We start from the raw sequence: 15364 nt of genomic DNA, 5'->3' as shown, positions 1-15364 counted from the left end.
CATTATTATATCAACAAGCTGGAGTTAGTCTAAGTCCTTATCAATAGGAAATAGCTCAATGTTCATACCCAGAAAATAATACAGAATGCAACCTTTTTTTTTTTTTTTTGAGATAGTCTCATTCTGTCGGCCAGGCTGGAATGCAGTGACATGATCTCGTTTCACTGCAACCTCTGCCTCCCAGGCTCAAGCAATTCTCCTGCCTCAGCCTCCCGAGTAGCTGGGATCACAGATGTGTGCCATCATGCCTGGCTAATTTTTGTATTTTTAGTAGAAACGGGGTTTCACCATGTTGGCCAGGCTGGTCTTGAACTCCTGACCTCAGGTAATCCACCCGCCTCTGTCTCTTAAAGTTCTGGGATTACAGGCATGAGCCACCGTGCCCGGCCAGTATGCAACCATTTTTTAAAAAATGAGGTTAGATCCAGAATGTACTGATTATTTCACAGTAAACATGTATTTAAAACATTTAGTTTGATGAGCCATCTTAAGACAATTTTGTTAGAATTCTTGTAATATCTGCTATGTTGCAAATGGAAGCTACATGCTATGTTGACACTGTAACTTGTTAGCAACAAGATTGCTAGTTATTAAATTTTTGTTGTCAATGCCTGAATGCTGAAATATTGGAACCTCAATCTGAATATTGCCAAGAGATTGCACATGGGGATCTATATTTCATATATACATTTCAGTATATTGGGTAAAACTTGTTAAAATGCATCAAAGGATGTTTGATCTACTAAACCAGGAGCTGGTCAGCTTTTTCTGCAAAGAGCCAGTTAGTAAATATTTTATGCGTTGTGGACTATATATATTTCTTTTTTTAAGACAGGGTCTTGCTCTGTTGCCCAGGCTGGAGTACGGTTGCATGATCATGGCTCACTGCACCCTTGACTTTTTGGGCTCTAGTAATCCTCCCACCTCAGCCTCTGTACTAGCTGGGACCACAGGTGTGCAACATCACACCCAGCTAATTCGACTCTATGGACTAGAAAGTGAATAAACATGACTGTGTTCCAAGGTACTTTACTTACAAAAACAGGCAGTGGGCTGGATTTGGCCCACAAGTGCTAATTTGCTGACTCTTGTGCTAAAAAGAAGGTGCTGCTAATGCAGTGACTTTTATTTGTAAAAGTGCCCTGCATGCATGACATTATTCTTCCTTTGAAAAAAGAATATATTTCGGTATTCACCTCACCATATTTTTCAACGGTGACTTCATATAATTTTTATATTCATATAATTCATATAATTATACTTCATATAATTTTTAAAATTTAATTTATAAAATAAGATTATTTTCTGCATTTTTCCTATTTTATTTCTGTTAATAGAACTCACTATTTTACTGTGATCAATTACTTTGTATACTTGATGAGTATCAGCTGTTCTAGAATTGGCTGGTTTTTATCAAGCAAGAAATACTCCCCTTAAAACTCTTAGTATTAGTCTTTATTTATAAGCATGAACAAAATGATAATGAGCTTATGTAATCTAGAAATGTTCAAGGGGTCTTTTAGTTCTATAATTTTAAGAATGTAATATCTTGGTCTGACATTTTTAAATGCCATATTGTATAATTTTATAAACTTTAAAATGTATAATTGTTATATAAAATTTAAAACTGAACTATTTATATAAAATTTGAAAACTACTATTTCTTATCTATCACTATTCATGACTGTGGAAGAAAATTACATTATTCAGAGTCATGACTCCTAAGTGTGATGTCCTTAAAAGAACTGTCTACACTCACGAACTCAAATTTTCTTTCCATTCATTGTTGATCTCATGCCAGTAGTCTTCAACTTCAGCACTCCTCCAAAATGTTTTTCTCAAGGTTATCACTAATTTTTTTCTGTAACAAATCTAGGTATTTTTTTCTTACACCTCATTTTATTTAATTTGTCAGCAATATTTGACCTTATGGAGGACCTCTTCTCCATAACAGTGTCTTCGCTTGGCTTTCAGGACCTCCCTCCCTCAGGCTTTTCATCCTTTTCTTTCTACTCTGTTCATTATGGTCCGTTTTGCTTGCTCGTCCTCATCTTTCACCTTTTGCACATTGTTGTCTCCCAGGTCTCAGTCCTAAATCTTATCTCTCCTCTCCCCTCCCCTCCCCTCCCCTCCCCTCCCTTCCCCTCCTCTCCTCTCCTCTCCTGTCCTCCTTGACAGTCTCACTCTGTTGCCCAGACTGGAGTTAGGTTGCACGATCTCAGCTCACTGCAACCTCCACCTCCTGGGTTCAAGTGATTCTCCTGCTTCAGTCGCCTAAGTAGCTGGAATTACAGGTGCGTGCCACTGTGCCTGGCTAATTTTTATATTTTTAGTAGAGACAGGGTTTCCCCATGTTGGCCAGGCTGGTCTCAAACTCCTGATCTCAGGTGATCCACCCACCTCGGCCTCCCAAAGTGCTGAGATTACAGGTGTGAGCCACTGCCCCCAGCCCCTTGTGACTTTTTCTACTGTGTATATGCTAGTGATATATGCCAAATGTATGTCTCCAACTCAGTTCTCTCTCCTTAATTCCAGATCTCTATATCAACCTGCCTACTTGACATCTCTCTTTGGGTAGCACACACTTGTCAGCCCAAAATTGGGCTACTCATGTCCTTCCTAAAATCTACACCTCATGTAGTCTTTCCTACTTTGGTAAATGGCAGCTCTTCCATTTGCTCTGCCAAAAACTTCGGTGTCGTTCTTGACTCATCTTTCTGTCTCTCTGATGCCTCACATCTAATCTATCAGTAAGTCTGATCAGGTATACCTGAAGAATGTATCCAGAAGCCAGTCATATATTGTACATCTGAGCCACCATCATCTGTAGTCTAGATGAGTGTCATAGACTGGTAATTGATAGTCCTGGTTTAAAAAAAAAAAAAAAAAAAAAACCCTTTAAATCAATTCTTAACTCAGTGGATATATTTTAAACATAAGTCAAAATGTGTCATTGCTCTACCCCAGCCCTTCTGATTGCCTCCCATTTCACTCTGAGTATGTGTCAAAGTTCCCCCTAATAACTAAAAGACAGTACACCATCTGCCATATTATCTCTCCTGCTTAAACTTCTATTTCTTATCTCCTTTGCTCTGCTTCAGCCACACTGAACTTCTTGCTATTCCTTATCTATCCCTATTGCTTAAAGACTCCAGGCACACCTCTGTACTTGGCAGTTCCTTTTGTCTGGAATGCTTTTCCCCCAGATATCCTCCTAGCTTACTCTTTCCATTCCTTCAGTTCTTTAATTAAAATATCCTTTCTCAGCAGGGACTTTTCTGGCCATCCCAACTTTCCCACCACTCTTCCCCTCAAACACATAAACATTTCATTTTCCTGCTTTAGTTTTTCTCCTCTAACATATTGTATATTTTGCCTTATCTATTATTGTTGTGTGTTTATCTCATTCTCTTCAATAGGATTTTTATTATTCACTACCATATCCTCACTGCCTAGGAAAAGGCCTAACATACTGGATGTAGCTACCTAGTAAATACTATTTTTTTTTTTTTTTTTTTTGAGACAGAGTCTCACTCTGTCTCTCAGGCTGGAGTGCAGTGGCACGATCTTGGCTCACTGCAAGCTCTGCCTCCTGGGTTCACACCATTCTCCTGCCTCAGCCTCCCGAGTAGCTGGGACTACAGGCGTCTGCCACCATGCCCAGCTAATATTTTTGTATTTTTATTAGAAACGGGGTTTCACTGTGTTTCCCAGAATGGTCTCGATCTCCTGACCTTGTGATCCGCCCGCCTTGGGCTCCCAAAGTGCTGGGATTACAGGCGTGAGCCACCGCGCCCGGCCGTAAATACTTACTAAATGAGTGAATGGAGTTTATCCCAGGTATATTGTTTGATTGATTCTCACTTAAAAAATGTTTGACATGGTTCATTCTAACAATTTTGGCTGGTAATTATATGCATTTTTTATTCTTTTGGCTCTTTATAGTGTGCTACATTCTTTATATTAATATTCCTTCATTTAGGGAGAAAAGCCCAATATTGTGGTTATTCACTATTTGTTCTTTTACTGGTAATCATGATAATTGTAATTAGGGTAAAATGAGTCAGAGGAATTGCAAATTTTACTGGTATTTTATCTAAAATAAATTTGAGTGGCAAATTTAATGGACTTACAAATTTTTTCCAAGGGATTATGAACCTTCGGGTGACTTCTTGTTGACATGGCTACAGGTCAGTTCTTTCCTGAGTTTGAGTCAACTTTAACCAGAAATTTTCTATTTAAAAGTTGCCTTCCATTAACTGTGTTCAAAATGAAACTTTTTATATTGTAGACTTAATTTTAAAGTTTTGGTCAAGATGAATTGGTTAAGGAAAATTCTCAGGAAGATCTTCTTTTTTTTGATATATAATCTTGTCTTAACCTGAAGAGTTCTCTGTATAATTTATATCTTAAAAACAATTGTTTTGTTTCTGTTTTTGGTATTTTTAGAAGCTTTTACACAAGTCCTAATACAATTTCCAGTGGGAGATTTTAGTCTCTTTGTCAGTTCATGTATGTATATGGTACCGATATTCTCTCTTTTTAAATTCCTTTTCTTGTTCACTTTCTTCTCTGTACAATCATAGTAATAATTGTATGCATGTTTACCTCATTAAAAATTAATTACAATTTTCTGCTGGAAAATCCAACTTTTTATATTTTGACCAAATACTAGGCTAAAATTGAAGAAAATCTATGATATTTTATTTTCAAACAAAATCATAACTAATCGAAAAATTGCTATTTTTGAAATATAGATAATGAAATTTAGAAATTAGATATTTCTAAGGATATCCCCGATATAGTTTCACTTTGTGTCCACACCCAAATCTCATGTCAAATGGTAATTTCCAGGTATTGAGAGAAAGATCTGGTGGAAGGTGATTGGATCATGGGGTCAGTACACCACCATGCTGTTCCCATGATAGTGAGTAAGTTCTCCACAAGAGCTGGTGGTTTCATAAGGGGCTCTTTCCCCTTCACTTATCTGTCTCCTGCCACCTTGTGAAGAAGATGCCTGCTTCCCCTTCCCCTTCCACCATGATTGTACATTTCCTGAGGCCTCCTCAGCCATGTGTAACTGTGAATCAATTAAGCCTCTTTCCTTTAGGAATTACCTAGTCTCAGATATTTCTTTATAGCAGTGTGAAAACAGACTAATACAAAGAATTGGGACCAGGGATAGTGGGGTACTGTTATAAAGATAACCTGAAAATGTGGAAGCAACTTTGGAACTGAGTAACAGAAAGAGGTTTTAACAGTTTGGAGGGCTCAAAAGAAGACAGGAAGATGTGGGAAAGTTTGGAACTTCCTACAGACTTGTTGAATGTTTTTTTTTTTTTTTTTTTTTTTTTTTTTTTTTACCAAAATGTTGATAGTGATATGGACCATGAAGTCCAGGCTGAGGTGGTCTTAGATAGAGATAAGGAACTTTTTGGGAACTGGAACAAAGGTGACTCTTGCTCTGCTTTAGCAAAGAGACTCAAAGACATTTTGCCCCTGCCCTAGAAATCTGTGAAACTTTGAACTTGAGAGAGATAATTTCAAGTATCTGGTGGAAAAAATTTCTAAGCAGCAAAGCATTCCAAGTGGTGACCTGGTTGATTCTGAAAGCATTCAGTTTTATGCATTCACAAAGAGATGGTTTTAAGTTGGAACTTATGTTTAAAAAGAAAACAGAACATAAATTTGGAAAATTTGTAGCCTGACCATGGGGTAGAAAAGAAAAACAGCCCGTTATATGGGAAGGAATGCAAGCTGGCCTGGGGAAAGTGTCTCCAGGGCACGTCAGAGATCTTCATGGCATCCACCCCCGTCATAGGCCTGGAGGCCTAGAAGGAACAAATGGTTTCATGGGTTGGGCCCAGGGCCCTGCTACTGTGTGCAGCCTCAGGACTTGGTGCCCTGTGTTCAGCTGCTACAGGTACAGCTGTGACTAAAAAGGGCCAAGGTGCAGCTTAGCCTTTATGAATTACCTGGTCTTTGGTACTTCTTTTTAGCAGTGCGAAAGTGGACTAATATACTCTCCCTCAGGACATTTTCCTGACTTAACCTTTCATGTTATATGTGCCACAGCTATTTTCAAAACTTCATTTAAAGGTAAACATTATTATAGTGAATAATAGAAACAGAAATATAGCCCAACTACAATTATGATTTTCGTGTTTAACAGTCATTGCCTGTATTCGGTGGACTCCAGCTTTTTAATGTAGCATTCAAATGTAGCATAGCATTCATCTATTCTTAGCTTCCAGGTATTTTACGCTTTTCCTTTCAAGTTTCTGATAAGCATCTAGACTTCATGTGCTTAATCTTTGTGCTCACGTTCTGTTTTCTGACTAGAATGGTTTTCTTAATGTTTTTTCCCAGTTGGGCTCCTCTTATATTTTGCCTCTTCTCTAAAGCCTTCCCTGTGCTAAAATATAACTTTTTATATATCAGCTTTTATATAACACATTGTATCATAATTGAATATTACCTTGTTTTTGAAGCAGGGAATGCACATTTCCTTTTATGTTGTTTGCACTTCATAGCCATTTTTTAAATTAATAAATGAATTGAGATGGAAAAGAGTTGGAGTTTTACAAAATTATTTTTTTTTGTTCATTGTCAATAGAGTTATTGAAAAACATCGACTTTTTATAGAGTTTTAAAAATAGTGGTTTTGCCTTGCATCTGAAGAAAGTAAAGAAACCTGAAAATAAAAAGCGGACCTCAAAATAATCTGTGATTACCCCCACGTTTGCAAAGGTCAATTTACTAACTCATGGTCTGCTACAAATAAATGATGACAGCAGTTTACCTGAAATAGATGAGGATGAAAGAAGGTAAAATGTATGTCTTATATAAAAAATCTCTGGGAATACCCCATCGAAAAGTGGGCAAAGAATATGAACAGACACTTCTCAAAGGAAGACATTTACATGGCCAACAAACATATGAAAGAAAGCTCATTATCACTGGTCATTAGAGAAATGCAAATCAAAACCACAGTGAGATACCATCTCATGACAGTTAGAATGGTGATCATTAAAAAGTCAGGAAACAACAGATGCTAGAAAGAATGTGGAGAAATAGGAACGCTTTTACACTGTTGGTGGAAGTGTAAATTTGTTGAACCATTGTGGAAGACAGTGTGGCAACTCCTCAAGGATCTAGAACCAGAAATACCATTTGACCCAGCAATCCCATTACATGGTAAATACCCAAAATATTATAAATCATTCTACTGTAAAGACACATGCACACTTATGTTTATTGCAGCACTATTTACAATAGCAAAGACTTGGAACCAACCCAAATGCCCATCAATGATAGACTAAATCAAGAAATTGTGGCACATATACACCATGGAGTACTGTGTAGCCACAATAGAGGATGAGTTCATGTCCTTTCCAGGGACATGGAGGCAGCTGGAAACATCTTGTCAGCAAACTAACACAGGAACAGAAAACCAAACCAAACACTGCATATTCTCACTCATAAGTGGGAGTTGAACAATAACACATGGACACAGGGAAGGGAACTTCACACACTGGGGTCTGTCGGGCAAGGGGAGGGATAATAGGAAAAATACTTAATGCATGCGGGACTTAAAACCTAGATGACGGGTTGATAGGTGCAACAAATCACCATGGCACATGTATACCTATGTAACAAACTGCACATTCTCTACATGTATCTCAGAATTTAAAAAAAAAAAGGTAGGCTGGGCGCAATAGCTCATGCCTGTAATCCCAGCACTTTGGTAGCCCGAGGCGGGCAGATCACCTGAGGTTGGGAGTTTGAGACCAGCCTGACCAATATGGTGAAACCCCATCTCTATTAAAAATACAAAATTTGCCAGGCATGGTGGCACATGCCTGTAATCCCAGCTACTTTGGAGGCTGAGGCAGGAGAATTGCTTGAACCTGGGTGATGGAGGTTGTGGTGAGCCAAGATCGCACCATTGGACTCCAGCCTGGGCAAGAAGAGTGAAACTTCATCTTAAAAAAAAAAAAAAAAAAAAAAAAAAAAATCTCTGGGAAGGAATGTTAACACTGATTTTTTTTTTTTGGAAATAGAATAATATAGTCTCTCAAAGCTGGAGAGTACTCAACTATATTAATGCTGTTGAAAGATTGATTACAATAAGTATTAGTGACTTTGACTAGGAGCAGTTTCAATAAACAGTAGCCATGGAACTCTGTAGTAGATGAACGTAGACAACTCTTGAGAGAAACTTTACCGGGAAAGGCAATAGAGAAATGGGCAGTGACTGAAAAAGAATGTGGGATTTTAGGGAGTTTTCTCTCTTTTTGTATTTCAGAACAGAAATTTTTAGAGTATTATTATTATTTTGTTTTGCTTTTGGGAGTGATCCATAATAGAAGAACATGTTTATGAAATGTAATTTTGTTTATATGGTTGCATGTCTAAGCATTAGACAGCTTGATTCATTATCTTTTATGGGTGTTTAGCAAACTAATTGTCCTTAGAACTTCTATTCATGTATAGTTTTGTTTTGTTTTGTTTTCTGAGACAGAGTCTTGCACTGTCACTCAGTGCAGTGGTGCGATCTTGGCTCACTGCAACTTCTGCCTCCTAGGTTCAAGCAGTTCTCCTGCCTCAGCCTCCCAAGTGGCTGGGACTACAGGCGTGTGCCACCATGCCTGGCTAATTTTTGTATTTTTGGTAGAGACGGGGTTTCACCACGTAGACCAGGCTGGTCTTGAACTCCTGACCTCAGGTGATCCACCCGCCTTGGCCTCCCAAAGTGCTAGGATTACAGGGGTGAGCCACCACACCTGGCCTATTCATGTATAGTTTTATGATTAGAGTTTTTTTTTCAGAATTGGTTCAGAAGTGTAACATGTTACTGTAACTGAACATGTAGATGATGACCTAAAACTTGAACTATCAGACACAGATTTTAATAATTATAATAAAAATCCACACTTAGGCCATGATGAATAGAACTTAAATATTTCATTATAATTGTGCATATTGCAGTACCTTTGACAGTAGCCATGATTTGCTGAGGTACTTATTCTAAAATATCAGGTGTATCAACTTCATAGTTGTTTAGATTCTGGGGAGTCGGGAAGGATTTTGTTCATGAACTTGAGAAAAGCAAACTATTGACAAATCATTGCAGATTATTACTTCAGGATTGTAAAGTTTGAAAGCATCAAAACCGTGTTTCCCTGGGCCAACAGTGTCATCAGCATGTATTGTGTGCCCAACAAATATTTGTTGAATGCATGAATAAACAGTTGAAGAGATGCATGAATGCCACTGATGAATTTCTTTTAAAAAATAAATTTTTAGTGTTTTGAAAGTAGTAGTTTCCAAACTTGCCTCTGTATAAAGTCTTTTTAGTTTTTTAAAAGTGTAAGATTCAGAAATTATTAGTTATAATTACAGCCAAAAATGTAATGATAATATGATTCACCTGAGATAATATAAGACTATCATATCTCTTAAAAACACTTGGAAATAAATATTACCTTCACAGGATATTGCAAAACACATGTTTTGGAGGCAGAATTATTGGGTTTCAATGTTGTGTAGACTACTGATCAGCTCTGTGGGCTGGGGAAATTGATATGGCCTTTCCATGCCTAGTTTCTCCCTTTATAGAATCTCTAATATGTTACCTACCTCACAGAATTGTTATGATAATTAAAATCAGCTTGACAAATGCACAGTGTTTAGAATGATGCATAGTGCCTGAAAAATAAGTCCTGAAAAGCTAATATTATCATTAAAAAGGGTTTCCCTCATATAAGAATGTAAGTAATACATTCCAAATAGGTTTTAGTGTCAGTAGAAGCTTGTTTTTATTGTAAAGGACAACAATGAGAAGTCCTGGTATATTTATTTCTTTTTATTATACTTTAAGTTCTAGGGTACATGTGCACAACGTGCAGGTTTGTTACATATGAATACATGTGCAATGTTGGTGTGTTGCACCCATTAACTCGTTGTTTACATTAGGTATATCTCCTAATGCTATCCTTCCCCCCTACCCCCTCCCCACAATAGGACCCAGTGTGTGATATTCCCCTTCCTGTGTCCAAGTGATCTCATTGTTCAATTCCCACCTATGAGTGAGAACATGTGATATTTGGTTTTCTGTTCTTGCAATAGTTTGCTGAGAATGATGGTTTCCAGCTGCATCCGTGTCCCTACAAAGGACACGAATTCATCCATTTTTTCTTTTAATTTTAATTTTAATTTTTATTTATTTTATTTTATTTTTTATTATTATTATTATACTTTAAGTTCTAGGGTGCATGTGCATAACGTGCAGGTTTGTTACATATGTATACTTGTGCCATGTTGGTGTGCTGCACCCATCAACTTGTCATTTACATCAGGTATAACTCCCAGTGAAATCCCTCCCCCCTCCCCCCTCCCCATGATAGGCCCCAGTGTGTGATGTTCTCCTTCCCGAGTCCAAGTGATCTCATTGTTCAGTTCCCACCTATGAGTGAGAACATGCAGTGTTTGGTTTTCTGTTCTTGCCATAGTTTGCTGAGAATGATGGTTTCCAGCTGCATCCATGTCCCTACAAAGGACACGAACTCATCGTTTTTTATGGCTGCATAGTATTCCATGGTGTATATGTGCCACATTTTCTTAATCCAGTCTGTCACTGATGGACATTTGGGTTGATTCCAAGTCTTTGCTATTGTGAATAGTGCTGCAATAAACATACATGTGCACGTGTCTTTATAGCAGCATGATTTATAATCCTTTGGGTATATACCCAGTAATGGGATGGCTGGGTCAAATGGTATTTCTAGTTCTAGATCCTTGAGGAATCGCCACACTGTTTTCCACAATGGTTGAACTAGTTTACAATCCCACCAACAGTGTAAAAGTGTTCCTATTTCTCCACATCCTCTCCAGCACCTGTTGTTTCCTGATTATTTAATGATTGCCATTCTAACTGGTGTGAGATGGTATCTCATTGTGGTTTTGATTTGCATTTCTCTGATGGCCAGTGATGATGAGCATTCTTTCATGTGTCTGTTGGCTGTATGAATGTCTTCTTTTGAGAAATGTCTGTTCATATCCTTTGCCCACTTTTTAATGGGGTTGTTTGCTTTTTTCTTGTAAATTTGATTGAGTTCTTTATAAGTTCTGGATATTAACCCTTTGTCAGATGAGTAGATTGCAAACATTTTCTCCCATTCTGTAGGTTGCCTGTTCACTCTGATGGTAGTTTCTTTTGCTGTGCAGAAGCTCTTTAGTTTAATGAGATCCCATTTGTCAATTTTGGCTTTTGTTGCCGTTGCTTTTGATGTTTTAGACATGAAGTCCTTGCCCATGCCTATGTGCTGAATGGTATTCCCTAGGTTTTCTTCTAGGGTTTTTATGGTTTTAGGTTTAACCTTTAAGTCTCTAATCCATCGTGAATTAATTTCTGTATAAGGAGTAAGGAAAGGATCCAGTTTCAGCTTTCTACTTATGGCTAGCCAATTTTCCCAGCACCATTTATTAAATAGGGAACCCTTTCCCCATTTCTTGTTTTTGTCAGATTTGTCAAAGATCAGATGGCTGTATATATGTGGTATTATTTCTGAGGGCTCTGTTCTGTTCTATTCGCCAATATCTCTGTTTTGGTACCAGTACCATGCTGTTTTGGTTACTGTAGCCTTGTAGTATAGTTTGAAGTGAGGTAGCGTGATGCCTCCAGCTTTGTTCTTTTGGCTTAGGATTTTCTTGGCAATGCGGGGTCTTTTTTGGTGCCATATGAACTTTAAAGCAGTTTTTTCCAATTCTGTGAAGAAAGTCATTGGTAGCTTAATGGGGATGGCATTGAATCTATAAATTACTTTGGGCAGTATGGCCATTTTAACAATATTGATTCTTCCTATCCATGAGCATGGTATGTTCTTCCATTTGTTTGTGTCCTCTTTTATTTCACTGAGTAGTGGTTTGTAGTTCTCCTTGAAGAGGTTCTTTACATCCCTTGTAAGTTGGATTCCTAGGTATTTTATTCTCTTTGAAGCTATTGTGAATGGGAGTTCACTCATGATTTGGCTCTCTGTTTATCTTTTACTGGTGTATATGAATGCTTGTGATTTTTCCACATTAATTTTGTATCCTGAGACTTTGCTGAAGTTGCTTATCAACTTAAGGAAATTTTGGGCTGAGACAATGGGGTTTTCTAAATATATAATCATGTCATCTGCAAACAGGGAGAATTTGACTTCTCCCTTTCCTAACTGAATACCCTTTATTTCTTTCTCTTGCCTGATTGCCTTAGCCAGAACTTCCAACACTATGTTGAATAGGAGTGGTGAGAGAGGGCATCCCTGTCTTGTGCCAGTTTTCAAAGGGAATGCTTCCAGTTTTTGCCCATTTGGGATGATATTGGCTGTGGGTTTATCATAAATAGCTCTTATTATTTTGAGATACATTCCATCAATACCAAATTTATTGAGAGTTTTTAGCATGAAGGGCTGTTGAATTTTGTCAAAGGCCTTTTCTGCATCTATTGAGATTATCATGTGGTTTTTGTCTTTGGTTCTGTTTATATGCTGGATTACATTTTTTGATTTGTGTGTGTTGAACCAGCCTTGCATCCCAGGGATGAAGCCGACTTGATCATGGTCGATGAGCGTTTTGATGTGCTGCTGGATTTGGTTTGCCAGTATTTTATTGAGGATTTTTGCATCAATGTTCATCAGGGATATTGGTCTAAAATTCTCTTTCTTTGTTGTATCTCTGCCAGGCTTTGGTATCAGGATGGTGTTGGCCTCGTAAAATGAGTTAGGGAGGATTCCCTCTTTTTCTATTGATTGGAATAGTTTCAGAAAGAATGGTACCAACTCCTCCTTGTACCTCTGGTAGAATTCCGCTGTGAATCCATCTGGTCCTGGACTTTTTTTGGTTGGTAGGCTATTAATTATTGCCTCAATTTCAGAGCCTGCTATTGGTCTATTCAGGGATTCAACTTCTTCCTGGTTTAGTCTTGGGAGAGTGTAAGTGTCCAGGAAATTATCCATTTCTTCTGGGTTTTCTAGTTTATTTGCGTAGAGGCGTTTATAGTATTCTCTGATAGTAGTTTGTATTTCTGTGGGTCGGTGGTGATATTCGCTTTATCATTTTTTATTGCATCTATTTGATTCTTCTCTCTTTTCTTCTTTATTAGTCTTGCTAGCGGTCTATCAATTTTGCTGATCTTTTCAAAAAGCAGCTCCTGGATTCATTGATTTTTTGGAGGGCTTTTTGTGTCTCTATCTCCTTCAGTTCTGCTCTGATCTTAGTTATTTCTTGCCTTCTGCTAGCTTTTGAATGTGTTTGCTCTTGCTTCTCTAGTTCTTTTAATTGTGATGTTAGAGTGTCAATTTTATATCTTTCCTGCTTTCTCTTGTGGGCATTTAGTGCTATAAATTTCCCTCTACACACTGCTTTAAATGTGTCCCAGAGATTCTGGTATGTTGTATCTTTGTTCTCATTGGCTTCAAAGAACATCTTTATTTCTGCCTTCATTTCGTTATGTACCCAGTAGTCATTCAGGAGCAGGCTGTTCAGTTTCCATGTAGTTGAGCAGTTTTGATTGAGTTTCTTAGTCCTGAGTTCTAGTTTGATTGCACTGTGGTCTGAGAGACAGTTTGTTATAATTTCTATTCTTGTACATTTGCTGAGGAGTGCTTTACTTCCAATTATGTGGTCAATTTTGGAATAAGTGCAATGTGGTGCTGAGAAGAATGTATATTCTGTTGATTTGGGGTGGAGAGGTCTGTAGATGTCTTTTAGGTCTGCTTGGTGCAGAGTTGAGTTCAATTCTTGGATATCCTTGTAAACTTTCTGTCTCGTTGATCTGTCTAATGTTGACAGTGGGGTGTTAAAGTCTCCCATTATTATTGTTTGGGAATCTAAGTCTCTTTATAAGTCTCTAGGGACATGCTTTATGAATCTGGGTGCTCCTGTGTTGGGTGCATATATATTTAGGATAGTTAGCTCTTCCTGTTGAATTGATCCCTTTACCATTATGTAATGGGCTTCTTTGTCTCTTTTGATCTTTGATGGTTTAAAGTCTGTTTTATCAGAGACTAGGACTGCAATCCCTCTTTTTTTTTGTTCTCCATTTGCTTGGTAGATCTTCCTCCATCCCTTTATTTTGAGCGTATGTGTGTCTCTGCATGTGAGATGGGTTTCCTGAATACAGCAAACTGATGGGTCTTGACTCTTTATCCAGTTTGCCAGTCTGTGTCTTTTTTTTTTTTTTTTGAGACGGAGTCTTGCTCTGTTGCCTAGGCTGGAGTGCAGTGGCTGGATCTCAGCTCACTGCAAGCTCCGCCTCCCGGGTTTACGCCATTCTCCTGTCTCAGCCTCCCGAGTAGCTGGGATTACAGGTGCCCACCACCTCACCTGGCTAGTTTTTTGTATTTTTAGTAGAGACGGGGTTTCACTGTGTTAGCCAGGATGGTCTCAATCTCCTGACCTCCTGATCCGCCCGTCTCGGACTCCCAAAGTGCTAGTGTTGCAGGCTTGAACCACCGTGCCTGGCCAAGTCTGTGTCTTTTAATTGGACCATTTAGTCCATTTACATTTACGATTAATATTGTTATGTGTGAACTTGATCCTGTCATTATGATATTAGTTGGTTATTTTGCTCGTTAGTTGATGCAGTTTCTTCCCAGCATCGATGGACTTTACATGTTGGCATGTTTTTGCAATGGCTGGTACCTGTTGTTCCTTTCCATGTTTATTGCTTCCTTCAGGATCTCTTGTAGGGCAGGCCTTGTGGTGACAAAATCTCTAAGCATTTGCTTGTCTGTAAAGGATTTTATTTCTATTTCACTTACGAAACTTAGTTTGGCTGCACATGAAATTGTGGATTGAAAATTCTTTTCTTAAAAATGTTGAATATTGGCCCCCACTCTCTTCTGGCTTGGAGAGTTTCTACTGAGAGGTCTGCTGTTAGTCTCATGGGCTTCCACTTGTGGGTAACCTGACCTTTCACTCTGGCTGCCCTTAACATTTTTTCCTTCATTTCAACTTTGGTGAATCTGACAATTATGTGTCTTGGAGTTGCTCTTCTCGAGGAGTATCTTTGTGGTGTTCTCTGTATTTCCTGAATTTGAATGTTGGCCTGCCTTAGTAGGTTGGGGAAGTTCTCCTGGATGATATCCTGCAGAGTGTTTTCTAACTTGGTTCCATTTTCCCTGTCACTTTCAGGCACACCAATCAGATGTAGATTTGGTCTTTTCACATAATCCCATATTTCTTGGAGGCTTTGTTCATTTCTTTTTACTCTTTTTTATCTACACTTCTCTTCTCACTTCATTTCATCCATTTGATCTTCAATCTCTGATACTCTTTCTTCCAGTTGATTGAGTTGGTTACTGACGCTTGTGCATTT

At 38.2% G+C, this 15364-nt stretch overlaps 1 protein-coding gene across 1 annotated transcript in view; it reads left to right on the top strand.

Annotated features, from left to right (window-relative positions):
* Window positions 1–15364, top strand: part of LOC103236753 (POTE ankyrin domain family member A) — a 66053-nt gene that overhangs the window by 39291 nt on the left and 11398 nt on the right.

The sequence above is a fragment of the Chlorocebus sabaeus genome, chromosome 8, assembly GCF_047675955.1.
Source record: "Chlorocebus sabaeus isolate Y175 chromosome 8, mChlSab1.0.hap1, whole genome shotgun sequence".
Classification (NCBI taxonomy): Eukaryota; Metazoa; Chordata; class Mammalia; order Primates; family Cercopithecidae; genus Chlorocebus; species Chlorocebus sabaeus.
Note: the sequence above shows the minus strand (reverse complement) of the source record. Positions and strands in the feature narration are given on the sequence as shown.